The sequence below is a fragment of the Acipenser ruthenus genome, chromosome 12 (genome assembly GCF_902713425.1).
Source record: "Acipenser ruthenus chromosome 12, fAciRut3.2 maternal haplotype, whole genome shotgun sequence".
Classification (NCBI taxonomy): Eukaryota; Metazoa; Chordata; class Actinopteri; order Acipenseriformes; family Acipenseridae; genus Acipenser; species Acipenser ruthenus.
In genome coordinates, this window is record NC_081200.1 from 22,721,544 (window position 1) to 22,732,498 (window position 10,955).

The window sequence follows — 10,955 nt, forward strand, 5'->3', positions numbered from 1 at the left end:
CAAACAACTTAACATCTGTAAAGAAAAATTGGCTCCCTAGCAAACCAGATGGTAATTTTCATTGTGGCCATTGCGTAAACTGTGCCAATACTATGGACACAAAAGCTTTCCATCACCCCCATACCGGTACTAAATATAAAATAAGAGGTTTTATTAATTGTAATACAACACATGTTGTCTATATGCTTAAATGCCCATGTGGTCTAGTATATAATGGCCAGACAAAAAGAGCTCTAAAATATGAATACATGAACATAAAGCAGCCATTCGTAATAGAAATATGGATTATGCCATTGCCTGGCACTATATTACAGCTAACCATGGTTCAGTATCTTCTTTGAAATGTTTTGGTATAGAAAAGATCAGTCTGTCACAAAGAGGCGGGGATCAGATTCATAAGTTACAACGTTGTGAGTGTTATTGGATACAGGTGTAAACAGAGCTTACTTGTTATTAATAGTATTAAACTATCACTATTGGGAATCGTAGTTAAATGAATACACGTGTGATTTAATGTTTTTTTGTTGTACTGGATTACAGCAGTGTTTGACTTTGGTCTCTCTCTTTTTTGCATGAGTCGTTTTGCTCTTATCCAACCAGTTCGCGATTCTTCCTGTTGGTCCTGTTACCATGACTACTTCATTAAAATCAACGAGAGCAGTATGTCCTGCCTGCAGTCCATTGGATAAATGGGCTGTCTTAATGTGCTGCTTTAAAAGCCGGCTGCTGGATGGTAATCGTGTGTGCCCTTGACCGTAATGAAATTGTGTTTGTGAACGCCAGGGAAAGAGAGAGCGCTTTTTTTTTTTTTTGCTTGTTTAGTTAGTTTTGTTCATAGCGTTTATTGCAGTTTGATTGGAAAACGAATTGTTCTACCCACGAATGAATTGACCAGCGGAAGAGTCGTGATCCGTTTATGACTGCTGTTTGTGGTGAGAGCAAACCAAATTTTATAGTTGAGAAAGTATATGGTTAAACTGACTTTTGTAATATATTGGCTCTCTGTTTTTCCCTCGCGTTGGGCCACTATTTATTATTTATGGGTTAATTGATTTTATGACATATCTATTTTAGTGAATTGAAATCGGTAAATTATACTTCAGTCATTGTATTCATTGTGTTTTGTGTGTGGATTTTAAACCCTATGTCCTGTCTGGGGGTAGTGGATTATGAGCTTTGTGTGTCTGCCTCATAGTTCTTCTTTACGGCGCTGTTATTTTCATGTATAGTCTATTTATAAATTGTGAACTTGTTCATTAATCTAATCTACCTCAACCATTTTGCCCTGTGCTGCTAATATTTTGGGGGTTTTTTTTGCACATTTGTTGACTTATATATTGTGTTTGTGGTGTTATGTTATATGGGATTTCTTTTGATTGTTTTGATTTGTTGAATAGTGTGTTTTTTTTTACTTTGTTTTACACTGTGTTCTGATTTTATTGGGAAAGTGTGTAATTGGGCTGTTTACTTTTTATTCTCTTCTATATTGTATTGTTGTCTTAAGTGAAGAATCTGTTATTTACATTGTCTCTTCTCCCCCCCCCCCCCCCCCCCCCCCCCCCTTTTCTGTTTGTTTAAGTGGTATATTTCTCTTATTAAATATATAATTGATTGAATTATTGTTATCTGGATGTTTGTCCTATGAGATCGGCTGTCCAATCAAAAGGAGCCTGGCCCTGGGTACTACTTAGATACAGTAGAGTCGAGGGGACTTAGTGAAGAACTCAGTTTAGCCCCTTTTCTTTAGCCATGTGTTCTGTATCATCACTATTATTGAAGGAATTTTTTAAAACTGTGCTGTTGTTTACATTAAATTGACATTTTCTTTATGCAAGTATATCTTTTTTTTCTGTCATCAATTTTTTATTTTGGAACAAACAGCACATTACAACAGCAAAAACAGGAGAATGCGCATATATTTATGAATGCCAGTTTCAAGATTTAATCAGCCATTATAGTAATCACTAATCCATGTCATTTTTTCTTGACTTGCAGCAGCTACCAGCTAAAGTATTGACTTCAACAGGATTATCCTCAGCTTACTTTCCACACACCATATTCCCGGAATGTTAGTGAACTGGTCTTCAGTGAAACAGTGTCTAGCTGTGCTCTACTCGGCAGCAGATTCTGTACAACATCAGAGATGAGCACAGAAACAGAAACAACATCCAGTGAGGAGGATGCTGATGTTGATACACCTGTCTTCCAGCCCAGTCAAGGAGCTCCAGCATCAATTAGCTCTACTCCTGATGCTGATGTAACCAGGACTCTTTTCAATGCTGCCCTAATGGTGAGAAGTGCCCTGGAGAATACTCCTGGCATCAGTGCTCCATGGCCACCTACATGATTTTACAGTGGATTCTGCAAAGGCAGCTATTCCCATTTAACTGTACAACATTCTTGCTTGGATGGTAGGAGCAACAAATGAACCCACGCTGGCAAATTATGTTGATGTACCCAATGATGTGACTGTGAAGCTGGTGTCTCTCGGCCAAGATATTGTGTACCTCACTTCTAAAGGTCGAAAGCAGACACCAAAGTCCCTTGGGCTGACAACTCGTCATCTCAATGGATCCTCCCAGTTGTTATCTGTAGTCGGCAAATTAGGGCATTGTGCATCATGTGACACGGTTATCAGGTATGATACAAGCCTTGCTGAGTTGCAGCTTTCTGAGGGTGCAGAGAAAATCCCTCCAGGATTCACAGAGAGTACTCCAACCATTCTAGTTTGGGACACTATTGACTTTGGTGAGGAAAATCTATCAGGTCGTGGCACAACGCACCACACCAATCGAATCATGCTGCAAAATAACACCCAGGGGTCTGCACAGACAACTGATAGACAACCTCTGCAGAAGGGAATTAGCTCCCTCAAACTTCCACTTGCTGTTCCCATGGAACCATACCTTCAGCAGAAGAAGGGACCTGGAAACCTGTGTCTAGATCAGAACATTCCATTAACAAATGACTACTACAAATCAAAAGTTTCATCAATGCTTCAAATAGAGATGGCATATGTTGTTATGAAGTTTGCGGCTGGTGATTTGTGCACATTGCCAGAGTGGACAGGATTCTGTAGTTTAGTTCAGCAGAAGAATATTGTCTCAAAGTCCTACAGAGATGGCTAATGTAAATACCATTCTAAATCGAAGTTTAGAGATCGCTGATCAACTTGATTTGGATCACATTGTCCTGGTTTTCTATCAAGCAATATACTTCAAGGCCCAGCAGATCCGTTGGAAGGAGGAAATTTTAACAAGACGTTTGGTGGTACGTCTTGGACAATTTCACACCTGTATGACATTCCTCTGTGTATTTGGTAAAAGATTTGGTGATGGAGGGCTTCGAGATATACTGATGGAGTCTGCGGTGGTTGCTCAGGGATCAATCAATGCATTATTGAGTGGCCATCACTATAATCGCAGCATGAGAGCACACAAACTCTTGAGGCATTCTTTGGTTCGTTATTAACAATGGAGGAACATGCATATATCCAGATGTTTAACAGCATGATACCATCATTTATATCTTCCGCCTTTAACAAACTATCTGCCTTAGATGAATTCACCAGTTTTGTAATGAAGTATCAGACTTCTGTGGAGAAGAAAACCAAAGAAAATGCTACATTTGCCTTTTGGAGCTATATTGATTGGTACAACTCCTCATGTTTGTCAGAGGCACTCTGAGTCTAACTGGGAGATTCACCTGGCTACTATCGGAATGATGATGCCATGGCGATAGCTCAAATGTGTCATGACGCGCGCTGAATTAAATTACCTTTTGTAAATAGATAGACGTGCAGACAGGGTGTGTGTGGTCTATGAAATCAAATGTGTATATTATTTTACTTTATCTGAGAAAATAAGGATTTTGTTGCAATTCAGGCTGTAATGTAACACTGCTACTAGACAACAGGGGGCCCCCTAGCCCCGCGGGGCCCCACGCAATTGCGTGGTTTGCGTGTTGGGAAACCACGCCCCCTGGCTGTTAGGCAGGGGGTGTATTGTCAAAGGAAGGTTATTGTTTCATTTTCTATGTTAATACAACAGAAAATGGACCTGTGATTTAGAGTATATTGAAGCTTAGCGACTTTGTATATTCAATGACAAACATTACAACTAAATGTCTTTCTCAATGTCTTCAAAAATATTTGTTGCATCTTTTCTTAAATGGTTAAAATATCTATTCATTTTTTTTAGATTTAGTTTACCAGTGTTTGTTTTTGCATTCCAAAAAGCTTGTTTCTAAATTTCAAAGAAGTTTGGCACTTTGCCGGTTTTAGACTTAATTCCCGTAAGAAAGAAAACTCTGAAAACTTTTGAACTTATCAGACGTTACTCACAATTTCTTTTCCATTATTTAGTCAGCTTTTTAGTTATTGTAACAAACATTTATTTTTAGGTTACATACTTTTAGAATTTCTTTTTTTCTACTACTCTTTCTATTCCCTGGTGATTTGCAAGGATTTTTTTTAAACATTCAGTTTGTATTGGACCAGAATATTCACTTTGGTATTGTCATGACAGTTTCAATGGTAATTCCAATCTTCTTGTGTTGTTGCACACCCAGTCTCTCTAACTTTGATCACACATTTTAAATGGCTTGCTTTTCTTGTTCTTCTTCAAGTTTTCATTTTGACTATAAAGTTTATATTTGAATAAGTTTTGTTGCTTCATATTTTGATACAGCTAAAAGCAGATGTAACATGATAAGTAGGACCTTGCGGTTTCCACTTCTCTCTCTGCAAAAGCTAAACATATGCAGTTTTCCGCACCTTGATGTCTGGGCAGGCAGCCAAAGTTATCAAGTGTTTAACCAAGATGTACAGAGAGAAGGAAAACAAGCCTATGCGTACAGCATAGTGTGAAAGGAGATCACTGCAAAGAACAAAAAGCCTTTTCAGCTATAGAATGAGTGCATTAGGTTATCTTAGTTATAAATGTATAAGTGTGACATATTTTATAGACAGGATGGCTGGGCGGTGACATCAAGACAGATGCAGGGACGGGAAAAATACTGCCACCACGTACTGCAGTTTCAAAAAGAAAGACGCAACTGGGCGCCGTTTATTTATATACAAAAATAAATAAAAAGTTCAAACAGAAAAAAACTGCTCAGAGCAAAATAAATATTTTAAATAAATCACGAACACAAAATAATACAACACAGGTCAGGCTGGGCAACTGCTGTCACTGTTCCTGTGTTACTTAAAGTTTAAGTTTTGTTTTCTCTCTCTCTCTCTCTCTCCACTCTCGCTCCTCATACACCCACACCGAGTGCAGGGAGCTGCAGGCTTTTATGCAGGTCCCGATTAGAATTAATCACTTAATTAATTCGGGAGATGGCCACCTTCTGCACGAGTTTATTAAATTATTCCTGGCAGAGGACGAGCAATAACAAAAACCTACGGCGCACGACTCTCGCCGTCATCTAAATACAATAACTAAATACAGAAATAATAACAGAACATTAACTCATAAATAATATAATAACTAAATCATAATGAACAAATACAAAATAATACAGGGGCAGAGGGGGAAACCCTGTTCTAAAATAAACAAATACATTTAAAACAGCAGGACTTACTACCGCCCTGCTACAAGACGTTATAGAAGTTTTGGGCAGAAGGTGTGTGTTAACAGGGTGGATCAATATTGATTGGAAAAGAGTAAGGGAAATAGGAGGGGATATATATATAATATATATATATATATATATATATATATATATATATATATATATATATACACACACACACATTGGTCCAGGCTGTGACCTGCATGTCTGTGCTTGGTTGTTTAATTCCACATTTTTCTAATATTATTTATTTGTTTTCTGCAGCATGTGGAGTTCGTCCGTACCAGCTATGGAAAGGACACAGTGAAGCTTCTGCATATCAGACGAGAGGGGAAACACCATTACATTAAAGAAATTCAGGTGGACGTTGAACTGTCTTTGAAAACATGGAAAGACTACCTTGACGGTTATAACTCATCATTCTTACTGACACCATCAAAAACTCTGTCCACGCCTTAGCAAAACTTGTATAAATTGTATTGGGCTTGTGATCATAACTGGAATGTAAGCTGGGGTCAGCTGAAAATGCTTAGCTTACATTAATTAGTCTCTTCAGAATCATAAATGTGTTCTGGGTTTGCAGGCAGCACTGTAATTAAATCGCTGGCCCTTTGGTCCCATTGCACTTGCATTTCTCAATTCATGTATTCTGTAATTCTGCTATGATAGTATCTTTAAGTTGTATCATATCCCCGTGGATAAACAAAAAATAATACACTATTACCTCACTCTGCCTATCTAACTATACCAAGTCATTTAGAACCTGCTGCTTCTATTGCATTCCAAGCCCTTCCAAAGCCCTTCCCATACTACTATTTTCACTGAGCTCTTTTTAGGCAGATCCAGACTTTGGAAGAATTCTCTGGGGACGTGTGTGACTACTTCTTGTCCTCTTTCAAACATGTTACACGTGTGAAGGTTAACATCGACAAGGCACAATGGACACGTTTGGAGAAGGTAAGTGCCATATGTAGTATTCACCTGGTGTTCAGTCTATGGATCTGATTTTCCCATACAAGGGTTTTTGTGAGGCTGAGCAGAACTAAAACAGTGAGCTTCAAACGGTTAAACTTCACAAGGTGGATAAAGAGCAACAAAACTAGTGCCTCTAGTTCATCTCTTCTTGGTGGAAATGCAGTAAACAGAAAAACCTATTTAGATTCTACAAGCAATTAACACCCATACCTTATATAAGCACTATAGCTAGACTGTAGAAGAAACCACTGCACTGAATGTTATATATCCTTTATCACAGAGAACAAATACAAACTAAATGAATAAGAATACATGAAAAACATAGACTATCTGTTGTAGAGAGATTGATTTAACTCGCCAACCAAATGGGACCATTGTGTTGACATACAGGGGTTGGGGTTGGCCAGCCAGAGCCGTACTGTTTTGAAAAGGTGTTTGTTTTGGAGAGATGCATGATCGTTGCTACAGGGAGATGCAGCTTTTATATATTACAGGACACCTGTCAGTCAGGGATGCAATGCCATGCAATAAGAACATAAGAAAGTTTACAGACGAGAGGAGGCCATTCAGCCCATCTTGCTCGTTTGGTTGTTAGTAGCTTATTGATCCCAGAATCTCAACAAGCAGCTTATTGAAGGATCCCAGGGTGTCAGCTTCAACAACATTACTGGGGAGTGTAAAAAAGTGCCTCCTATTTTCTGTTCTGAATGCCCCTTTATCTAATCTCCATTTGTGACCCCTGGTCCTGGTTTCCTTTTTCAGGTCGAAAAAGTCCCCTGGGTCGACATTGTCAATACCTTATAATTTGTAATGCTTGAATCAGACCACCGCCTAGTCGTCTTTGTTCAAGACTGAATAGATTCAATTCTTTTAGCCTGTCTGCATATGTCATGCCTTTTAAACCCGGGATAATTCTGGTCGCTCTTCTTTGCACTCTTTCTAGAGCAGCAATATCCTTTTTGTAATGAGGTGACCAGAACTGAACACAATATTCTAGATGAGGTCTTACTAATGCATTGTTAAGTTTTAACATTACTTCCCTTGATTTAAATTCAATTCTTTTCACTATATATCCGAACATTTTGTTGGCCTTTTTTTATAGCTTCTAGATGAAAACATTTCTTGGTCAACATAAACTCCTAGTTCTTTTTCATAGATTCCTTCTTCAATTTCAGTATCTCCCATATGACATTTATAATGCACATTTTTATTCGCCTGTTTGCAGTACCTTACTTTTCTCGATTAAATGTCATTTGCCATGTGTCTGCCCAGTTCTGAATGCTGTCGAGATCATTTTGAATGACCTTTGCTGCTGCAACAGTGTTTGCCACTCCTCCTATTTTTGTGTCATCTGCAAATTTAACAAGTTTGCTTACTATACCAGAATCTAAATCATTAATGTAGATTAGGAATAGCAGAGGACCTAATACTGATCCCTGTGGTACACCACTGGTTACCTCACTCCATTTTGAGGTTTCTCCTCTAATCAGTGCTCATGTTAACCACTCCCTAATCCACGTGCATGCATTTCCTTGAATCCCTACTGCGTTCAGTTTGAGGATTAATCTTTTTTGCGGGACTTTGTCAAAAGCTTTCTGGAAATCTAAATAAACCATCGCATATGCTTTGCAATTATCCATTGTCGATGTTGCATCCTCAAAAAAAATCAAGCAGTAGTTAGACACAATCTCCCTTTCCTAAAACCATGCTGACTGTCTCCCAGGATACTGTTACCATATAGTAATTTTCCATTTTGGATCTTATTATAGTTTACATAAGTCTACATATAATAGAAGTCAGGCTTATTGGTCTGTAGTTACCTGCTTCAGTTTTGTCTCCCTTTTTGTGGATCGGTATTACGTTTGCAATTCTCCAGTCTGTCGGTACAACCCGTGTCAAGAGACTGTTGCATGATCTTGGTTAGCTATTTGTAAATAACTTCTTTCATTTCTTTGAGTACTACTGGGAGGATCTCATCCGGCCCAGGGGATTTGTTTATTTTAAGAGCACCTAGTCCCTTTAACACTTCTGCCTCTGTTATGTTAAAGTTATTTAAAACTGGATGGGAACAGGTCGACATGTGGGGCATGTTGTTCGTATCTTCCATTGTAAAAACTTGTGAAAAGTAATCATTTAATCTATTTGCTATTTTTTTCTTTGTCTATGATTTTGCCATTTGTATCGCTTAGACATTTAACCTCCTCTTTAAATGTTCTCTTGCTGTTATATTGGAAAAACATTTTGGAATTGGTTTTAGCCCCCTTAGCAATGGTCATTTCTATCTCTCTCTTGCCTTTCTAACTTCCTTTTTGACTTGCGTTTGCAGTTTTAAGTACTCTTTCTGTGTGCTTTGTTTTTGGTCCCTTTTAAACACTGTAAAGTGCCTTTTCTCGCTGAATTTATTTTTGTAATTGATCTGTTTAAACCATTTTGACCATTTAGATTTGTCTACTTTTGGGATGTAATTGTTTTGTGCCTCTAGTACTACATTTTTTAAAAATAGCCTTTTTCTGTGGATGTTTTCTCTATTTTACTCCAATCTACTTCTGTTAGTCTCTGTTTCATACCTTCATAGTTTGCTTTTCTAAAATTGTAAACCTTACCTTTAGTCATTACTTTTTGGGTTTTAAAAATCACGTAAAATGAGACAATGTTGTGGTCCAAGTTTGCCAATGGTTCTCTGACCTCCGACCTGTTTTAGTTATTCTGTCTGTTATTTGAAAAGACTAAATCAAGGCATGTCTCCCCTCTAGTCAGTGCCTTGACAAATTGCGTTAGGAAGCAATCATTTGTCATTTCCACCATTTCAATTTCGTCCATCGTGCTCCCCACTGGGTTTTCCCATTTTATAAGGGGGACGTTGAAATCCCCCATTAGTATGGCTTCTCCTTTGCTACACACATTTCTAATGTCATTGTATAACAGATTATTTTGCTCTGCGTCTGAATTTGGCAGTTTATAGCATGCTCCTATTATTATGCCCTTTGAATTTTTGTCCATTATTCTGACCCATATTGATTCAGTGTTGTTTTCTTCGTCCAGATTTAACACCTGGGTTTCAAGACTATTTCTTATGTATAGCGCTACCCCTCTGCCTCTTCTGTCCTGCCTGTCTTTCCTGTACAGTGTATACCCACTAATATTATATTCGTCTCCATCACTCTCAGACAACCAAGTTTCTGTTACACCTATCACATTGTAGTTACTTGTTAGTGCAGTATGCAATTGACATCCCATTCATACAGAAGCGCTACATAATAAATTTCTTTTAGATTTTGTGGTCAATAAATTGTAGTTAAATATCCTGTGAGAAAGCAGTGAAATCTGGATTAACCAGCCAGCAATGGGACTAAACGTGTGGTTTTGAGTTCATGTAATTTAACTTACAATTCTACTAGAAGACTGAAACTCAATGTTGTTCTTGGGGCCCACAGAGCCCCCTGTGGTCCATGGTGGAATAAAATACATGAAAGTTCTGAAAAGCACCCAGAGCGGGTTTGAAGGCTTTGTCAAAGACCGGTTTACCACTCTACCTGAAGTACGGGACCGCTGCTTCTGCACGATGGTGTACGCAAAATGGCACTACAACAAACTGAGCAATGTCACCTTCGATGCAGTATGGTAATCTACACTTGCACAGATGACTTACTTAAGATAAGAAGGTTGTACCACAACTCGGTGACTGCTGCCATCAAATTAGCCCAAGGGGTCACCGGAATCTTTAGAAAGTACAGCTTTAATTAACTAAATATTATTTATTGTGTACCAGGATCATTTTGTGAGCTTGAAAATAATATGTGGCCTTGTAAATGAATGCATCACAAGGAGCAAATGTATGTATTACTACTTCTTTTTAGACAATAGTGTCAGTATCAATGAAGTTCTTAGGCATTTCTGTGTTTGTTTTAGAATTAAAATGGAATATTTTGCAAATAGCAGTCATTTAGCAAAATAATTTCTTTTTTCAGTAGCCAAGGTTAATGAATTAAATTTTGAATATTAAAGTAATCCTTTTTTAAAGGAATCCTTTTAGAATCCAATGTATAAACAAAAATGAATAACGTCTGTAATGAATATGTTTCAAGTTTTTATAATCTGTTTTTAGTGGCTTTTTAAGGACAGTGGAAACTCAATTAGCCACATATGAACATTTCCATGTTAGTTCTTTAACAGTACTGGTTTGTTTTTACATACAAAAATGTTTTTAAAAAATGTTTAAACTGAATTAAAAACACTGAAGTAAGTGCTTTGTTTATTGTGTCCATATAACATGTATTTATTTATATGACAAAAACAAAACCATTCTATTTTTTTCAGCAAAACTGTAAAGGACGCTATTCTAGAAAAGTTTGCATGCCCGTACGACCGGGGTGAATGCTCCCCTTCAGTCCAGAAGACCCTCT

General features: G+C 37.8%; 1 long non-coding RNA gene across 4 annotated transcripts; it reads left to right on the forward strand.

The window, feature by feature from the left end:
- Nucleotides 1-559: 559 nt before the first annotated feature.
- Nucleotides 560-10,795, forward strand: LOC117417410 (uncharacterized). 4 transcript variants are annotated; one of them, XR_009330730.1, is made up of 5 exons: nt 560-932; nt 1,996-3,459; nt 5,842-5,937; nt 6,414-6,534; nt 9,987-10,795. It is a non-coding gene; the product is annotated as an uncharacterized LOC117417410 (long non-coding RNA). The 4 variants fall into 4 exon arrangements; XR_009330729.1 differs by having other exon boundaries at nt 5,842-6,534; XR_009330731.1 differs by having other exon boundaries at nt 1,996-3,295; nt 5,842-6,534.
- The last annotated feature ends 160 nt before the right edge of the window (nt 10,796-10,955 follow it).